General features: G+C 50.7%; 1 pseudogene; it reads right to left on the bottom strand.

The window, feature by feature from the left end:
* The window catches only part of LOC103633731 (CRAL-TRIO domain-containing protein C23B6.04c-like), an 82,976-nt pseudogene that overhangs the window by 3,631 nt on the left and 59,644 nt on the right, over positions 1-19,701 (bottom strand).

Genomic DNA, 19,701 nt, shown 5'->3' on the forward strand with positions numbered 1-19,701 from the left:
TACGATGCCCGTACGTTGTGACGACATACAATCATACTTGATGACATTAGTTTTGTTACGTATAGACACACACGAGGGTGTGCATAACCCTGCCATGAAGTTCACTTCTCTCTCTTAAACAAGGACAACTCTATTGAGTGGTTTTGTTATGTTCTTCTTGTTCACTCCTCTTACCCTCGTTAAGTATTACAAATTTGGCCAGTTGGCCCAACAGACACGCAGAGCTGTGTATCAGGCAATCGGCTATTGGGTCACGCTAGGCGAGAAGCCTGAGCGTGCTTCTTCATCTTCGTGCTTCTTCATCTTTGGACGTTGCCGGACACCCAACAATGTTCGTGGCCAGCGCGCTGTCAGTGCTAACAGAGCATAAATAACTTTTTTGTTATTTTATTGACATATGTTTGTTAGTGTGATTCCATTATTCCTCCATTGGCATGTTTCCTCCATTAAAGCTATATGGGAGATAGCTCTTATCATAGCATGTTGATACTGGTCAACTAACTTCATCAGCAATTATTGACGACAATTGGTAACCCATGGGGCCAAGGTCCATCGATGACATGATTAACATGGTCAGTTTGTGAGTGTGCTGCCCAAATGTTAGATCTTTTGATATCATATTTTTCCATCAACTCAGAGTTTCATGGTTGTAAACCACACTGCTCTTGCCCCCAAACTCGATAGGAAGGACTTCCGGGTCAATGTACTTGTGGATGACCCGAGAATGATGTTTAGTTACTTTACTGGGTTCATATATCATGATGCTTGAGAAAAGCAACACAAGGTAAGTAAAAATTAATGGGTGGATTTACCCAGCATATATCCTCTGGCCTATAAGTTGACCTCCATTTGACATTGTCTTCCAACATTTTTTTGGACTTGGCAACATTCCAGTTAAGTGCTTCTAGATACCTTGTTAAGCATGCTTCACTGCAGTACCTCTCACTACAGGCAGACAAAGGCTCAATGTAGCAGAACCGCCCGAATTATTCCAGCTTAAGTGCCTAAGTTACGCCTCAGGGGCCGTAACACACTTAAATCGGAATAACCCGTCAGTCCCTCAGATCTAGTCTGATAAAGCCACTTAAGCAGGATCAAATACCACAAACTCACTCGAAGGTGAGTCACAGAAGAAATACAATAAAACAGGAAACCTCAAATTAAAGTACTGGAGTTATTACGTAAATCGGAGTTTTTCAAGTAGCTGATACTAGTTCACAAAATAAATTGCAGCGGATAATCGATATCGTCGAAAGTGAGGAATGGGGCAAGGCCTAGCCCACTACTCCTCCTGCTCCTCTCCTACCGGAGCAGCATCCCACTCGACCGTCCAACCCGGTGGTAGGCCAAGTTACACCATCAACCATATCCTGAAGCGTACCTGCAAAAATTATGTCACAAGCAAGGCTGAGTATACTAATACTCAGCTAGACTTACCCGGTGTGAGGAATCTACTCCTCTACCTCTAGACCATGCAACTGTTTGGCTGAGGGGTTTGGTTTACCAAAAGCACTAGCTGAGTCTAAAATCCATTTTTAACTTTTCAAATTCTAATAGCATTATTTTAGCTAAGTTTGCTCTCTCTAAGCATAAATGGTAGCAATCATTTATTGCAATCAACAGGTTATCTCATGTAAGCCTCATTTCACTTTTTACTTAATGTAGTACAATGGGTCAAGCAGTCTCATTAGCTGCGAGAAGCAAACGATTCGAATCGAGTTTTATCCTTGTAAGGTAAACCTAAACACACGACATGTCAGGGCAGTCCGTCCCCACACACATCAACCGTTCCCATCGACTCCCCGTTCGCGGCCAGGCCTCACCGCCTTGGCATACAATGCTCCACTGACCCTAGCTGCTGCCGTGCAGTGACCGCACTTGTACCCACCATAGCTAGCATGGGAGACCCAGTCTCAGGTCGCGTGAGGGATAAAGTCTGCGCCCGGCTTCAATCAGGTACTAGGTTTACCGGTTACCATATTTCCCGACATGTGTTTAGTACGTTCAAATGCTTGACTCAGGTATCCACACATTAATCCTTAGTTCCTTTTCCCGTCTCATGGACAAGGCATCCTCCCTAGATCCAAGTCCATAGACCATCATAGATCCCATTATCAAGATGAATACAATCAATTCCTGATCTCGCGTGAGTGCTAGAAAAATCACTCGACTTCTACCGAGATCCTAATTAGCAAAGCAGCTACTCGACCTAGCATACTAGTATCAATCTCAAAAAGAAATCCTGAGTTCGTGCAACTAGAGGTTTCAAGCAACTCCTACACTTAAGTGCACATTACAAGCCTACAAATATTAAGTGTAGTAAAGTAGCATATTGAAAGTCGCCTAGAGGGGGTGAATAGGCAAATCTGAAATTTATAAAGTTTAAGCACAACTACAAGTCGGGGTTAGCGTTAGAAATATAATCGAGTCTGAAGGAGAGGGCGAAAAACAAATCACAAGCAAATAGCGAGAGTGACACGATGATTTATTTTACCGAGGTTTGGTTCTTGCAAACCTACTCCCCGTTGAGGTGGTCACAAAGACCGGGTCTCTTTCAACCCTTTCCCTCTCTCAAATGATCACTTAGACCGAGTGAGCTTTTCTCCTCAATCAATTGGGACACTTAGTCCCCACAAGGACCACCACACAATTGGTGTCTCTTGCTTTGATTACAAAGATGATGAGAACAAGAAATGGGGAAGAAGAAAAGCGATCCAAGCACAAGAGCTCAAAGAACACGGTAAAAACTCTCTCTTCTAGTCACTAGTTGCTTTGAGTGGAATTGGGACTTGGAGAGGCTTTAATTCAATCTAATTGTGTCTTGTATTGAATGCACTAGCTCTTGTATTGAATGTGTTGACTGAAAAACTTGGATGCCTTGAGGTGTGGTGGTTGGGGGTATTTATAGCCCCAACAACCAAAGTGGTCGTTGGGGAGGCTGTCTGTTGACGGGCGCACCGGACTGCCCGGTGCGCCACCGGACACTGTCCGGTGCGCCAGCCACGTCACCCAACCGTTGGGGTTCGACCGTTGGAGCTTCTGATAGCTGGGCCACCGGACAGTCCGGTGGTGCACCGGACAGGCACTGTTCACTGTCGGGTGCGCCTTCTAGCGTCTGCTCTGACTTCTACGCGCGTTGTCCGCGCACTGTTCACGCACTGTTCACTTTTGTAGACGACCGTTGGCGCTGTTAGCCGTTGCTCCGCATGGCACACCGGACAGTCCGGTGCTACACCGGACAGTTTGGTGAATTATAGCGGAGTGGCAATTTCAGAAACCCGAAGCTAAGAAGTTCGAGTGGATTCACCCTGGTGCACCGGACACTGTCCGGTGGTGCACCTGACACTGTCCGGTGGCACACCTGACAGTCCGGTGCGCCAGACCAGGGCTGCTTCGGTTTCTTTTGCTCCTTTTTATTTGAACCCTTTCTTGGACTTTTTATTGGTTTGTGTTGAACCTTTGGCACCTGTAGAACTTTTAATCTAGAGCAAACTAGTTAGTTCAATTGTTTGTGTTGGGCATTTCAACCACCAAAATCATTTAGGAAAAGGTTTGACCCTATTTCCCTTTTAATCTCCCCCTTTTTGGTGATTGATGCCAACACAAACCAAAGCAAATATATAAGTGCAGAATAGAACTAGTTTGCATAAGGTAAGTGCAAAGGTTGCTTGGAATTAAACCAATTTACATTTCATAAGATATGCATGGATTGCTTTCTTCATTTTAACATTTTGGACCATGCTTGCACCACTAGTTTTGTTTTTGCAAATTCTTTGTAAAATTCTTTTCAAAAACATTTTGCAAATAGTCAAAGGTATATGAATAAGATTTTGAGAAGCATTTTCAAGATTTGAAATTTTCTCTCCCTGTTTCAAATGCTTTTCATTTGACTAAACAAAACTCCCCCTTAATGAAATTCTCCTCTTAGTGTTCAAGAGGGTTTTACAAATTGAAAGAAGATCAAATATTTTAGATACCAATTTTTGAAAACCTCTTCTTTTAAAATATGCCAATGAGATAGAATTTCTTTGAGGAATACTAATTTGAAAAATACCAATTGAGAACAACTTTCCGAACAATTTTGAAATTGGCGTGGTGGTGCGGTTCTTTTGCTTTGGGCTAATACTCTCTCCCCCTTTGGCATTAATTGCCAAAGCCCTTTTTCAAACTCTCTCCCCTTGTGGCAAATAATATATGAGTGAAGGATTATACCAAAGGGAAGAGTGCTGCGGAGTGACGCCGAAGGGTAAATAACATGATGGAGTGGAGTGGAAGCCTTGTCTTCGCCGAAGACTCCATTTCCCTTTCAATCTATGACTTGCAATGAAATTCACTTGAAAACACATGAGTCATAGCACATGAAAGAGATATGATCAAAGGTATATAATTGAGCTATGTGTGCAAAATATCAATAAAAATTCCTAGAATCAAGAATGTTTAGCTCATGCCTAAGTTTGGTAAAAGTTTTCTCATCTAATGGCTTGGTAAAGATATCGGCTAATTGTTCTTTGGTGCTAACATATGCAATCTCGATATCCCCCTTTGTTGGTGATCCCTCAAAAAGTGATACCGAATGGCTATGTGCTTAGTGTGGCTGTGCTCAACGGGATTATCCGCCATGTGGATTGCACTCTCATTATCACATAGGAGAGGAACTTTGGTTAATTTGTAACTATAGTCCCTAAGGGTTTGCCTCATCCAAAGCAATTGCGCGCAACAATGGCCTGCGGCAATGTACTCGGCTTCGGCGGTAGAAAGAGCTACAGAATTTTGTTTCTTCGAAGCCCAAGACACCAGGGATCTTCCCAAGAACTGATAGTCCCTGATGTGCTCTTTCTATCAATTTTACACCCTGCCCAATCAGCATTTGAATAGCCAATTAAATCAAAAGTGGATCCCTTGGGGTACCAAAGGCCAAACTTAGGTGTATGAACTAAATATCTCAAGATTCGTTTCATGGCCCTAAGGTGAACTTCCTTAGGATCGGCTTGGAATCTTGCACACATTCATACGGAAAGCATAATATTCGGTCGAGATGCACATAAATAGAGTAAAGATCCTATCATCGACCGGTATACCTTTTGATCTACGGATTTACCTCCCGTGTCGAGGTCGAGATGCCCATTAGTTCCCATGGGTGTCTTGATGGGCTTGGCATCCTTCATCCCAAACTTGGTGAGTATGTCTTGAATGTACTTCGTTTGGCTAATGAAGGTGCCCTCTTGGAGTTGCTTGACTTGAAATCCTAGAAAATACTTCAACTCCCCCATCATAGACATCTCGAATTTTGAATCATGATCCTACTAAATTCTTCACATGTAGATCTGTTAGTAGACCCAAATATGATATCATCAACATAAATTTGGCATACAAACAAATCATTTGCAATTGTTTTAGTAAAGAGAGTAGGATCGGCTTTGCCGACTTTGAAGCCATTAGCGATAAGAAAATCTCGTAGGCATTCATATCATGCTCTTGGGGCTTGCTTGAGCCCATAAAGCGCCTTAGAGAGTTTATAGACATGGTTAGGGTACTCACTATATTCAAAGCCCGGGAGGTTGCTCAACATAGACCTCCTCCTTTATTGGTCCATTGAGGAAGGCACTCTTCACGTCCATTTGATAAAGCTTAAAGCCATGGTAAGTAGCATAGGCAAGTAATATACGAATTGACTCAAGCCTAGCTACGGGTGCATAGGTTTCACCGAAATCCAAACCTTCGACTTGTGAATATCCCTTGGCCACAAGTCGGGCTTTGTTCCTTGTCAGCACACCATGCTCATCTTGCTTGTTGCGGAAGACCCACTTGGTTCCTACAACATTTTGATTAGGACGTGGAACAAGATGCCAAACCTCATTCCTCGTGAAGTTGTTGAGTTCCTCTTGCATCGCCAACACCCAATCCGAATCCCTTAATGCGTCTTCCACCCTGTTTGGCTCAATAGAAGACACAAAGGAGTAATGTTCACAAAAATGAGCAACACGAGATCGAGTGGTTACCCCCTTATGAATATCGCCGAGGATGGAGTTCATGGGGTGATCTCGTTGTATTGCTTGGTGGACTCTTGGGTGAGGCGGTCTTGGACCCTTATCATCTTCCTTGTCTTGATCATTTGCATCTCCCCCTTGATCATTGTCCTCCTCTTGAGGTGGCTCTTTTTGATCTTCATTTTCATCATCTTGAGCTTGATCCTCATCTTGGGTTGGTGGAGATGCTTGATTTGAAGATGATGGTTGATCTTGTGCTTGTGGAGGCTCTTCGGATTCCTTAGGACACACATCCCCAATGGACATGTTTCTTAGCGCGACGCACAGAGCCTCTTCATCATCTAACTCATCAAGATCAACTTGCTCTACTTGAGAGCCGTTAGTCTCATCAAACACAATGTCACAAGAAACTTCAACTAGTCCAGTGGACTTGTTAAAGACTCTATATGCCCTTGTGTTTGAATCATAACCAAGTAAAAAGCCTTCTACAGCCTTAGGAGCAAATTTAGATTTTCTACCTCTTTTAACAAGAATAAAGCATTTGCTACCAAAGACTCTAAAATATGAAACATTGGCCTTTTTACCGGTTAGGAGTTCATAGGATGTCTTCTTGAAGATTCGGTGAAGGTAGAGACGGTTGATGGCGTAGCAAGCGGTGTTGATTGCTTCCGCCCAAAATCGGTCTGAAGTCTTGTACTCATTAAGCATGGTCCTCGCCATGTCAAGTAGAGTTCTATTCTTCCTCTCCACTACACCATTTTGTTGTGGCGTGTAGGGAGAAGAGAACTCATGCTTGATGCCCTCATCCACAAGAAAGCCTTCAATTTGAGAGTTCTTGAACTCCATATCATTGTCGCTTCTAATCTTTTTAATCCTTAAGCCGAACTCATTTTGAGCCCGTCTTAAGAATCCCTTTAAGATCTCTTGGGTTTGAGATTTATCCTATAAAAAGAACACCCAAGTGAAGCGAGAATAATCATCCACAATAACTAGAAAGTACTTACTACCGCCGATGCTTATGTAAGCTATCGGGCCGAATAGGTCCATGTGGAGTAGCTCAAGTGGCCTGTCAGTCGTCATGATGTTCTTGTGTGGATGATGAGCACCAACTTGCTTCCCTGCTTGACATGCGCTACAAACCCTGTCTTTCTCAAAATGAACATTTGTTAGTCCAAAATGTGTTCTCCCTTTAGAAGCTTGTGAAGATTCTTCATCCCAACATGGGCTAGTCGGCGATGCTAGAGCCAACCCATATTAGTCTTAGCAATTAAGCAAGTATCGAGTTCAGCTCTATTAAAATCAACTAAGTATAGCTGACCCTCTAATACTCCCTTAAATGCTACTGAATCATCACTTCTTCTAAAGACAGTAACACCTATATCCGTAAAAAGACAATTGTAGCCCATTTTGCATAATTGAGAAACTGAAAGCAAGTTGTAATCTAAGGAATCTACAAGAAAAACATTGGAAATAGAGTGGTCAGGAGATATCGCAATTTTACCAAGTCCTTTGACCAAACCTTGATTTCCATCCCCGAATGTGACAGCTCTTTGGGGATCGTTGTTTTTCTCATAGGAGGAGAACATCCTTTTCTCCCCTGTCATGTGGTTTGTGCACCCACTATAAATGATCCAACTTGAGCCCCCGGATGCATAAACATACAAAACAATTTTAGGCCTTGTTCTTAGGTACCCAAACGGTCTTAGGTCCTTTCACATTAGAAACAAGCACCTTGGGTACCCAAACATAAATTTTTGAGCCCTTGTGTTTGGCCCCAACATATTTGGCAACTACTTTGCCTGATTTGTTAGTTAAAACATATGAAGCATCAAAAGTCTTAAATGAAATAATAGGCTCATTTGATGCAATAGGAGTTTTCTTTTTAGGCAATTTAACATGAGTGGATTGCCTAGAACTAGATGCCTCACTCTTATACATAAAAGCATGATGAGAGCTAGAGTGAGACTTCCTAGAATGAATTCTCCTAATTTTGTGCTCGGGATAACCAGCAGGATATAAAATGTAACCCTCGTTATCCTGAGCCATGGGAGCCTTACCCTTAACAAAATTAGACAATCTTTTAGGGACATTAAGCTTGACATTGTCTCCCTGTTGGAAGCCAATGCCATCCTTAATCCCAGGGCGTCTCCCATGATTGAGCATGCTTCTAGCAAATTTAAATTTTTCATTTTCTAAGTCATGCTCATTGATTTTAGCACTAAGTTGAGCTATGTGATCATTTTGTTGTTTAATTAAAGCTAGGTGATCATGAATAGCATCAACATTAATGTCTCTACATCTAGTACAAATAGTAACATGATCAACACTAGATGTAGATGGTTTGCAAGCATTTAATTTATCAATCTTAGCATGTAAAATGGTATTCTCATTTCTAAGATTGGAAATAGAGACATTGCAAACATTTAAATCTTTAGCCTTAATAATTAAATTATCATTTTCAATTTTAAGGCTAGAGAGTGATGCATTCAACTTGTCAATCTTAGTAATCAAACTAGCATTATCATTTCTAAGACTAACAATTGAATCATCACAAACATCTAGCTTCTCAACCTTAGCAATTAATTTTGCATTTTCATTTCTAAGGTTTGAGATAATATCATGGCAAGTTCTTAGCTCACTAGTCAATTTTTCACACTTCTCTACTTCCTGAGCATAAGCATTTTTAACCTTAACATGCTTCTTATTTTCCTTAATAAGGAAGTCCTCTTGGCTATCCAAGAGTTCATCCTTCTCATGAATAGCACCTATCAATTCATTTAATTTTTCTTTTTGTTGCATGTTTAGGTTGGCAAAAAGAGCAAGCAAACTATCTTCATCATCACTAGAGTTGTCCTCATCACTAGATGTTGCATATTTAGTGGAGGCTCTAGATTTTAACTTCTTTTCGCCGTCCTTTGCCATGAGGCACTTGTGGCCGACGTTGGGGAAGAGGAGACCCTTGTTGACGGTGATGTTTGCGGCGTCCTCGTCGGAAGAGGAGTCGGTGGAGCTCTCATCGGAGTCCCACTCCCGACAAACATGGGCATCGCCGCCCTTCTTCTTGTAGTACTTCTTCTTCTCCTTCCTTCTTCCCTTCTTGTCGTCGCCCCTGTCACTATCACTTGATAATGGACATTTAGCAATGAAATGACCAGACTTACCACACTTGTAGCAAACATTCTTGGAATGGGGTTTGTAGTCTCTCCCCTTCCGTTGCTTGAGGATTTGATAGAAGCTCTTGATGATGAGTGCCATCTCCTTATTATCGAGCTTGGAGGCATCGATGGGAAGCCTACTCGACGTAGACTCTTCCTTCTTCTCCTCCGTTGCTTTGAAGGCAATGTGTTGCACCTCAGGTGTGGAGGTGGCGCCTCGCTCGATGATTTGTTTGGAGCCTTTGATCATCAACTCAAAGCTCACAAACTTTCCTATAACTTCCTCGGGAGACATTAGCTTATATCTAGGATCACCATGAATTAATTGAACTTGTGTAGGGTTAAGAAAAACGAGTGATCTTAGAATAACCTTAACCATTTCATGGTCATCCCATTTGGTGCTCCCGAGGTTGCGCACTTGGTTCACCAAGGTCTTGAGCCAGTTGTACATGGCTTGTGGCTCCTCTCCTTGGTTGAGCATAAATCGACTGAGCTCCCCCTCGATCGTTTCCTGCTTGGTGATCTTGGTCACCTCATCTCCTTTGTGCGTGATCTTGAGCACGTCCCAAATTTCTTTGGCACTTTTCAACCCTTGCACCTTATTATACTCCTCTCGACTTAGAGAGGCGAGGAGTATAGTAGTGGCTTGGGAGTTGAAGTGCCAGATTTGGGCTACCTCGTCCGAATCATAGCCTTCATCCCCCACAAATGGTTCCTGCGCTCCAAACTCAACAATGTCCCAAATGCTAGCGTGGAGTGAGGTTAGATGGTGCCTCATTTTATCACTCCACATACAATAATCTTCACCGTTAAAACCGGTGGTTTGCCTAGTGGGACGGAAAGTAAAGGAGTGTGTTTGGAAATGCGAGGATAGGGTAAGAGGATCTTACTAAACTTCTTGCGCTGATAGCGCTTAGAAGTGACGGACGGCGTGTCGAAGCCGGAGGGGGAAGGCGACGAAGAATCGGTCTTATAGTAGACCACTTTTGTCGGCGTTTCGACCCCGCGGGGTCCCTAGACCGACGAGTAAATTGTCGCTGCGTGCCCCAGCCCAGATGGGTTGGCGCGAGACGGAACACAAAGAGGGGAAAACCGCGGCTTCGTGTTGTCCTGCGCCAGAGTGGATGCGCTTGTAGTAGGGGGTTACAAGTGTTCGCGAGGGAGAGAGAGAGAGTCCTGCGCGACCACCCTCCCCGTACGAGGGCCCTAGACCTTCCTTTTATAGATGTAAGGAGAGGGTCCAGGTGTACAATGGGGGTGTAGCAATATGCTAACGTGTCCGGCAGAGAGGAGCCAGAGCCCTATGTACATGCCAACGTGGCTGTCGGAGAGGTGCTAGAGCCCTGTGCATGCGATGTCGTGGTCGTCGGAGGAGCGTTTGAGCCCTATAGAAGCACAGTTGTCGGGGCTGTTGGGACCTTGCTGACGTCTCCTTGCTTCTGTAAGGGGCTAAGAGCCACCGTCATCATGGGCGCACGCGGGGAGCCATCATTACTTGTCATCGAGGCGAGCCTGGATGGGACACCGGTCTTGTTCCCTCGTAGCCTGAGCTAGCTAGGGGTAGGGCAATGATGTACCCCCTGCGGCGTGGTCGGTCTGAGCCCAAGGTCAGGCGAGGCGGAGACTCCTCCTGAGGCTGAGGCCGGGGTCAGGTAAGGATGCAATTCCGCCCGAGGTCGAGGTTGAGTCCGAGCCCTGGGGTCGGGCGAGGCGGAGACTGCCTTCCGAGGTCGAGGTTGAGGCCGAGCCCTGGGGTCGGGCGAGGTGGAGACCGCCTTCCGAGGTCGAGGTTGAGGCTGAGCCTTGGGGTCGGGCGAGGCGGAGCTTCCTGTGGCGCCTGAGGCTGGACTCGACTGTTGTTAGCTTCACCCTGGCGGGTGGCACAGCAGTCGGAGCAGGGCAGGCGGCGCTGTTTTCCTGTCAGGTTAGTCAGTGGAGGGGCGAAGTGACTGCGGTCACTTCGACCCTACCGACTGAGGAACGTGCGTCAGGATAAGGTGTCAGGCGATCCTTGCATTGAATGCTCCTGCGATACGGTCAGTTGGCGAGGCGATCTGGCCAAGGTTGCTTCACCGCGAAGCCTGCTCGAGCGGGGCCTCGGGCGAGTCGAGGGAGCGCCCGTTGCTTGAGGAGGCCCTCATGCGAGGTGTGAATCCACCTGGGTCTACTGTTCTTGCCCGAGGCTGGGCTCGGGCGAGGTGAGATCGTGTCCCTTGAGTGGACGGAGCCTTGACTTGAATTGCGCCCATCAGGCTCTGCAGCTTGTGCTGATGGTGATTACCAGCCGAGTCTAGGAGTGTTGGGGGTACCCCTAATTATGGTCCCTGACAGTAGCCCCCGAGCCTCAAAGGGAGTGTTGGTACTCGCATGGAGGCTTTGTCGCACTTTTTTGCAAGGGGACCGGCCTTTCTCGGTTACATTTTGTTCCGGTGGGTGCGCGCGAGCGCACCCGCCGGGTGTAGCCCCCGAGGCCTTGGAGGAGTGGTTTGACTCCTATGAGGTCTTAATGCCTTTCGTGATGCCTCGGCCGGTCTGGTTGTTCCCACATGCGATCTGATCGTAGCCCGGGTGCATGGTCAGGTTCCAAGTTCTCGGGCTGGTTTGTTGACGCTGTCAACGGTTTGGCCGGAGCCGGGTTTGCGAGAGCAGCCCCCGAGCCTCTGCACAGAGCGAGAGGATGATCAAGGACTGACTCGGCTTTTATCATACGCCCCTTCATCGCCTTTCCGCAAGGAGGAGGGGGGAAAGCGCCATGTTGCCCTCGGAGGGCGCCGAACATGGTCTCTCCAGTGAGTTGCTAACGGGTGATCCGAGTGGACGCCCGTGCCCCGTTCGATAAGGGTCGGCTAGTGGCCCAGATGCGCTCTCCAAAAGTACCTGCAGGTGATTTGTCGGACCCGGTCCCGTTCGATAGGGTCCGAGGGCTCGATGCCTCCCTCTGATGGGATTCCGTTACAGAATCGCTCCTGCTGGTCTCAGAAATGTCCTAGGGTACCTCGGGAGCGTAGCCCGAGCCTCGGCCATGTATCGGACGTACCCAGAGTCATCCCTCGCTCTACGTGTTCTGGGGCGGCTGTCGAACCCTTCGAGGGGTCAGCCTTCGAACCCCTGATCAGTAGTGGGCGTGGAGCCCGAGTGGTCTGAGGCGGCTGTCGAACCCTTCCGAGGGGCCAGCCTTCGAACCTCTGATCAGTAATGAGCCTGAAGCCCGAGTGCTCTAGGGCGGCTGTCGAACCCTTCTGAGGGGTCAGCCTTCGAACCCCTGATCAGTAGGAGGGCTCGGGGCCCGCTTCCTTCACGGAGAAGGATCCCTTTCGAAATATCCCCTTTCCGGTCCCTGTAGCAAGAGAGAGAAAGGGGAAGAGGAAAAGGATACGAAATTAAACGATGTGGCGCACCTTTTTTGACGCGGTCATCATGGCGGAGGTGAAACGTCGCCCGCTTCTCCTGCCAAAGGTGTCGCCTGCCCTGCCGCGAAGTTAATGCGACGGGACGGGTGGTTCGCAGAGCGGTCGTTGTGTGAGCCGTTCGAGGGACGGAACACGGGTGCGTCGTCTTCACGCCATGAGAGAGGGCTCTCCTGCTGCTCCAGGAGGGGACGTGAGCCTGCAGACGATTTGACTGCCGCTTCCGCTCGCCTGCTGCCGCCATTACTTTCGGCCCACTTTTGGCCATATCGACCATCGTGCCTTCTCCCGCGGCTGACTGGCCCGTGACCGATGCGCTCGGTTGGCACAGTTGGGCCATGCGCAGGGTTGCCTCGAGTCGCGGCACCGGCTCCACAGTCGAGATGGCGCGGCATTGGCGCAAGTGGCGGTGCAGTTTCTCGCATGTAGTAACCGACGCGCCGGTTACATGACGTGTGGGCCTGGGCCTCCATGCTGGATGCGTCGAAGTCGAAGGGGTGTGTCCCCGTGGTGCAGTTGCACGCCGCCTGCATGGCGGTCCGCCCTTTCGCCCGCTGGTTTCGGCGAAGATGGAGGTGTGCTTGTAACCGTGGGGCGGTTATGCGCTCCGCGCGTGGCGGTCTGGCTTTTCTTGTCCCCTTGCATGACGTGTGGGACCCAGCCCTCGTGTTGTAGGGGGAGGACCTTAGAGCACGTCGATGAAGACTTAGTCTGCGACGCCTGAGGACGCGAGTGAGGAGAGTCGCCTTTAAAAAGGGATCGACCCTCTGGGTGGTAGCCACGCCTTCGCACTCCCCTCATGCATTGCGCCCTTCCTCCTTCCGAGCCCCGGGATGGGGAGCACCCGCGTTGCTTTCGTCTTGCTGCCGTTGGAGGAGCGTGACTTCGCGGAGGTTGGCACCCTTCAACCTTCGCTCGGCTTCAAGGATTTTCATCAGGCAGCCCAGCTGCATTCCCTCACCAATGGTCACCCAGGACGGTGACCACCAGTTCGATGGTGGGGTGAAGCAAACCGGGCTGCGGCCTCTGCCCCGCCCTCAGCTTCAAGGATCTTCATCATCCTTGCTGGGGCAGGGGGCGAACTGAGCCGGAGCTCTACCTCCCATACGGGCCGGCGGGCCACCTCTTCCTTCAGCATTCAGGGGAGAGGGCGCTCACCGGCCTAGCGGAGGGGGCGGACTTCGATAGCACGGGGCCGATCGGTCGCAGGCGTCGTCAGCTCCAGCATGCCTAGCTCGCTGGCTCAGCTAGCTCTGGCGCAGCTTCCGGTGCCACCTCCCACCGCTGGGGCGGAGTGTGGCTATCTGCCCGCCGTACGGGCGGCTGTTGCGCCGTGTGCACTGGGGGACCGCCCAAGACGTCGCACGCCGCTAGGGCGGCGTCCGTGTTCTTGGGTTGTCCTGCCCTCGCTCCGGCACGACGCCTCCATGCGAAGGTCGGTGCTCGCCTGTCCGGGAGGACTTGAGTGGGGATCTGCCGGTGGGCAGGTGGCTGCCGTCGTCGGTGCTGAGGTGGTGGCAGCCGGAGAAGGTTTCTCCGCCGACGAGACCGCCAGCGCCACCCGCGGACCGACCTTCGGCTCTTTGGCTTTGATAGCTTGTCCTCGCCCCTCGAGTGAGGACGTGGGTGAGGGCCTTGTCACAGCAGCGTCTGCCCTGAGGTCATCACTGCTGCTGTTTAGCCGCCTGGAGTGGAGGTCGTTGTCGCTGCTGCAGTGGTCGGCGGCGAGCCACCTGGAGTTTGTCGTCCCGCAGGCCCTCCGATGTGGAGGTTGTTCATACCCGCGGGAGTGGAACCGGAGTTCTATTTGTAATGGCACATTGAGTGCCGGTGTGTGTTCATTGCGGCTGTCGAGGCCTGAACATCCGGGTATTTTAGTGTAATACCAGGATTCTTCTCAATTTTGAGCACTTAGACTAGCCTGTCGGCTAGCTGAGCTGCCTAACCGAGTGTGAGTTGCCCTGTGCGGAAGGTGACGAGTGAGGTATCCGTATCCTGGAGGCGTAGGAGTCCCTTGGCTCGGTCGGCCTAGCCGCTTAAGGCTTCCCTTGTTCAGTTAAGGAACCCTTGGCTGCTCTGCGATGAGCTGGAGCCGGAGGCAGCGGTGTCAGCATAAACAGAGGCGGAGTCAGCTCGAGAAGAAGCTTCGTCGGCCTAGGAGCAGGTGACTTCCCAGGCCGAGGAGGCGTAGTAGCGGCAGCTGGAACCTGGCCAGGTCGTCCACTGGCGGGACCAACCCCGGAGTCGGGCTGCCGAGGCCATGAGTCGGGCTGATGTCCTCGGGGGACAGCTGGCTGAGGCTACGGAGCGGCTGGTCAAGCCGTCTGCTCGGGTCGGGTTCCTGGAGGAGGCCCTGGCGGCGATGGCCTAGGCGCGGTGCTGACATCTTCCTTCAGGGTAGAGATCCTCCGCCCGTGTCGCCGTCCGAGGCCGGGCCAGATTCCTCCGAAGGTGGGGACGACGCCAAGGGTGCTGCTGCTCCCTCTGTTGAGGTCTGAACCTGCAGGAACAGTTTGTCTGTAGTTTGCGTATGTTTTTCGCGGCCACCGAGGCCCAAACATATCATTGTCGTGTTATAAAGTTGTGTTTCCTTTCCTCTTGTTTCGAGTATCAGGACTTGTTCGTCGGTAACAGAATCGTTTATCTGAGTCGAGAGTTACTTTTCACGGAAGGTGATGAGTGAGGTATCCGTATCCCAGAGGCGTAGGAGTCCCTCGGCTCGGTTGGCCTCGCCTCTTACGTGTACTCTTACTCGTTCGCAGGATTCTGTTATCGATATAGTCGAGAAGGCATGAAAAATCGTTCTGCCAGAAAGGTTTTTGAGCGTTAAGACTTGTTCGGCCAGCAGAATCGCTTATCCGAGCGTGAGTTACTTATCGCAGAAGGTGATGAGTGAGGTATCCGTATCCCGGAGGCGTAGGAGTCCCTTGGCTCGATCGGCCTTGCCGCTTACGTGTACTCCATCGTTTTCAGGATCCCACTATCGAAGCAATCGAAAAGCGCAAAAGACGTTTTGGCAGAGACTTTTTTCAAGGAAAATTTTTGACATAGAGGGGGTTCCCCCCTTCTAGCCCCCGAGGGAGGGTCGGGCTTTGCCGAGGCAAGGCTGACCCTTCCTTGAAGGTTAGACTTTATTTGTGTATGTAAAGAGAACGAGGTATATGAACGACTTGAAAACATCTTAAGGGTAAAAGAGACGTAGCTGTCGGATGTTCCAAGCGTTGTTGTAGACTTCGCCTTGACTGTTGGCTAGCTTGTATGTTTCGGGCTTCAAAATCTTGGCGATGATGAACGGCCCTTCCCAGGGAGGAGTGAGCTTGTGGCGCCCTCGGGCGTCTTGTCGTAGCCGAAGTACCAAGTCCCCCACTTGGAGGTCTCAGGACCGAACCCCTCGGGCGTGGTAGCGTCGCAGAGACTGCTGATACCGTGTCGAGTGTAGTAAGGCCATGTCCCGAGCCTCTTCCAGCTGGTCCAGTGAGTCTTCTCGGCTGGTCTGGTTGCTTTGGTCGTCGTACACCCTCATCCTTGGGGAACCGTATTCTAAGTCTGTGGGCAAGATAGCCTCGACCCCATAGACTAGAAAGAACGGCGAGAAGCCCGTGGCTCGGCTTGGCGTCGTCCTCAGACTCTAGACCACCGAGGGTAGTTCCTTCATCCATCGCTTGTCGAACTTGTTGAGGTCGTTGTAGATCCTCGGCTTTAGTCCTTGCAGGAGCATACCGTTGGCACGCTCTACCTGCCCATTCGTCATGGGGTGAGCTACGGCGGCCCAGTCCGCACGGATGTGGTGATCCTCGCAGAAGTCCAGGAACTTCCTGCCAGTGAACTGGGTGCCGTTGTCGGTGATGATGGAGTTCGGGACCCCAAAGCGATGGACGATGTTGGTGAAGAACACCACCGCCTACTCGGACCTGATGCTGTTTAGGGGTCGGACCTCGATCCACTTGGAGAATTTGTCGATAGCGACCAGCAGGTGCGTGAAGCCCCTGGGTGCCTTCTGCAAGGGACCAACGAGGTCCAGACCCCACACAACAAACGGCCAGGTGATGGGTATTGTTTGCAGGGCCTAAGCGGGCAGGTGTGTCTGCCTTGCGTAGAATTGACACCCCTGGCAGGAGCGTACAATCCTAGTGGCGTCAGCCACCGCGGTTGGCCAGTAGAAACCTTGTCGGAAGGCATTTCCAACGAGGGCTCGAGGTCCTGCGTGGTGACCGCAAGCCCCTGAGTGTATTTCTTGCAATAGCTCCTGACCTTCGGCGATGGATATGCATCGTTGGAGGATGCCTGAGGGGCTGCGGTGGTAGAGCTCCTTTTCGTCACCCAGCAAGACGAACGACTTGGCGTGCCGTGCCAGTCGCCGAGCTTCGGCTCTATCGAGGGGTAGCTCTCCTCGGTGGAGATATTGCAGGTACAGGGTCTGCCAGTTTCGATTAGGCGTGACCCCATTCCGCTCTTCCTCGACACGCAGTGCCTCACCCTCGGCGGCCGAGGCCTCCTTAGGCTCGGGCGTGTCGTCGGTCTTGACGGAGGGTTGATGTAGGTCTCGGGAGAAGACGTCCGGGGGAATTGTTGTCCACCCTGAGGCTATTTTAGCCAGCTCATCCGCAGTCTCGTTGTACCGTCGAGCGATGTGGTTGAGCTCGAGCCTGTAGAACTTGTCTTCCAGGCGCCAAACCTCATCGCAGTAGGCCTCCATCTTCGGGTCGCGGCAGTGAGAGTTCTTCATGACTTGGTCGATGAAAAGCTGTGAGTCGCCACGAGCATCGAGGCGCCGAACCCCTAGCTCGATGGTGATGCGCAACCCGTTAACCAGAGCCTCGTACTCGACCACATTGTTTGACGCTGGGAAATGGAGGCGTAGCACGTAGCGGAGGTGCTTTCCGAGGGGTGAGATGAAGAGCAGGCCCGCACCTGCTCCTATTTTCATCAGCGACCCATCGAAATACAAGGTCCAGAGTTCCGGCTGGATCGGAGCTGTCAGAAGCTGGGTGTCGACCCATTCAGCCACAAAGTCCGCCAAGACTTAGGACTTGATGGCCTTCCGAGGAGCGAACGAGATTGTCTCGCCCATGATCTCCACCGCCCACTTTGCAATCCTACCCGAGGCCTCTCGGCCCTGGATGATCTCCCTCAGGGGGAAGGATGACACCACAGTCACCGGATGAGACTCGAAGTAGTGTCGCATCTTTCACCGCGTCAGAATTACCGCATACAGTAGCTTCTGAATTTGCGGGTAGCGGATTTTAATCTCGGATAGTACTTCATTGATGAAGTAGACCGGCCTCTAGACGAGTAGTGCATGCCCTTCCTCTCGTCTCTCGACCACGATCGCGGCGCTGACCACCTGAGTGGTTGCGGCTACGTAGATCAAGAGGGCTTCTCCCGCAGCGGGGGGCACCAAGATGGGTGCGCTTGTAAGGAGCGCCTTTAAGTTCCCGAGGGCTTCCTCGGCCTCGAGGGTCCAAGTGAAGCGCTCGGTCTTCCTTAAGAGGCGGTACAGGGGTAGGCCTCTTTCGCCGAGGCGCGAGATGAAGCGGCTCAGAGCCGCAAGGCATCCCATGACCCTCTGTACTCCTTTCAAGTCTTTGATAGGCCCCATGTTGGTGACGGCCGCGATTTTCTCTGGGTTGGCCTCGATGCCCCGCTCGGAGACGATGAACCCCAGGAGCATGCCTCGGGGGACTCCGAAGACACACTTCTCGGGATTGAGTTTTACGCCTTTCGCTCTCAGACACTTGAATGTCGTTTCAAGGTCGGAGAGGAGGTCGGAGGCTTTCCTCGTCTTGACTAAGATGTCATCGACGTAAGCCTCGACCGTTCGACCGATGTGCTCTCCGAACACATGGTTCATGCACCTTTGGTATGTCACGCCTGCATTCCTCAAACCAAATGGCATAGTAATATAGCAGTACATGCCAAAGGGTGTGATGAAAGAGGTCGCGAGCTGGTCGGACTCTTTCATCCTGATTTGGTGATACCCTGAGTAGGCATCGAGGAATGACAGGGTTTCGCACCCAGTAGTGGAATCCATGATTTGATCGATGCGAGGCAGAGGGTAGGGAACCTTCGGACATGCTTTGTTTAGACCAGTGTAGTCTACACACATCCTCCATTTCCCACCTTTCTTTTTCACAAGCACAGGGTTGGCTAACCATTCGGGATGGAATACCTCTTTGATGAACCCCGCAGCTGTCAGCTTGTGGATCTCCTCACCTATGGCTCTGCGCTTTTCTTCGTCGAATCGACGCAGAGGCTGCTTCACGGGTCGGGCTCCAGCTCGGATATCCAGCGAGTGCTCGGCGACATCCCTCGGTATGTCGGGCATGTCCGAGGGACTCCACGCAAAAACCTCGGCGTTCGCGCGGAGAAAGTCGACGAGCACTGCTTCCTATTTGGGGTCGAGCTCGGAACCGATCCAGACTTGCTTGGAGGCGTCATTGCTGGGGTCGAGAGGGACGGACTTAACCGCCTCTGCTGGTTCGAAGTTGCCGGCGTGGCGCTTCGCATCTGGCACCTCCTTGGAGAGGCACTCCAGGTCGGCGATGAGGGCCTCGGATTCGGTGAGGGCCTTAGCGTACTCCATGCACTCCACGTCGCATTCGTACGCGTGTCGGTACGTGGATCCGACGGTGATGACCCCGTTGGGGCCCGGCATCTTGAGCTTGAGGTAGGTGTAGTTGGGGACGGCCATGAACTTGGCGTAGCATGGTCTCCCAAGCACTGCGTGGTAGGTTCCTCGGAACCTGACCACCTCGAACGTGAGGGTTTCCTTTCGGAAGTTGGAGGGAGTCCCGAAGCAGACGGGCAGATCGAGTTGTCCAAGGGGCTGGACGCGCTTCCCGGGGATGATCCCGTGAAAAGGCGTCGCACCGGCCCGGATCGTGGACAGATCGATCTGCAAGAGCTCGAGGGTCTCGACGTAGATGATGTTGAGGCTGCTGCCTCCGTCCATGAGGACCTTGGTGAGCCTGACGTTGTCGATGACGGGGTCGACAATGAGCGGGTACTTTCCTGGGCTCGACACGCGGTCGGGGTGGTCGCCTTGGTCGAAGGTGATGGCTTGTCGGACCAGTCTAGGTAGACTGGCGCCGCCACCTTCACCGAGCAGACCTCCCGGCTCCTTCTTGCGGTGCCGAGCCGAGGCGTTTGCCA

Source organism: Zea mays, chromosome 7 (genome assembly GCF_902167145.1).
Source record: "Zea mays cultivar B73 chromosome 7, Zm-B73-REFERENCE-NAM-5.0, whole genome shotgun sequence".
NCBI lineage: Eukaryota > Viridiplantae > Streptophyta > Magnoliopsida > Poales > Poaceae > Zea > Zea mays.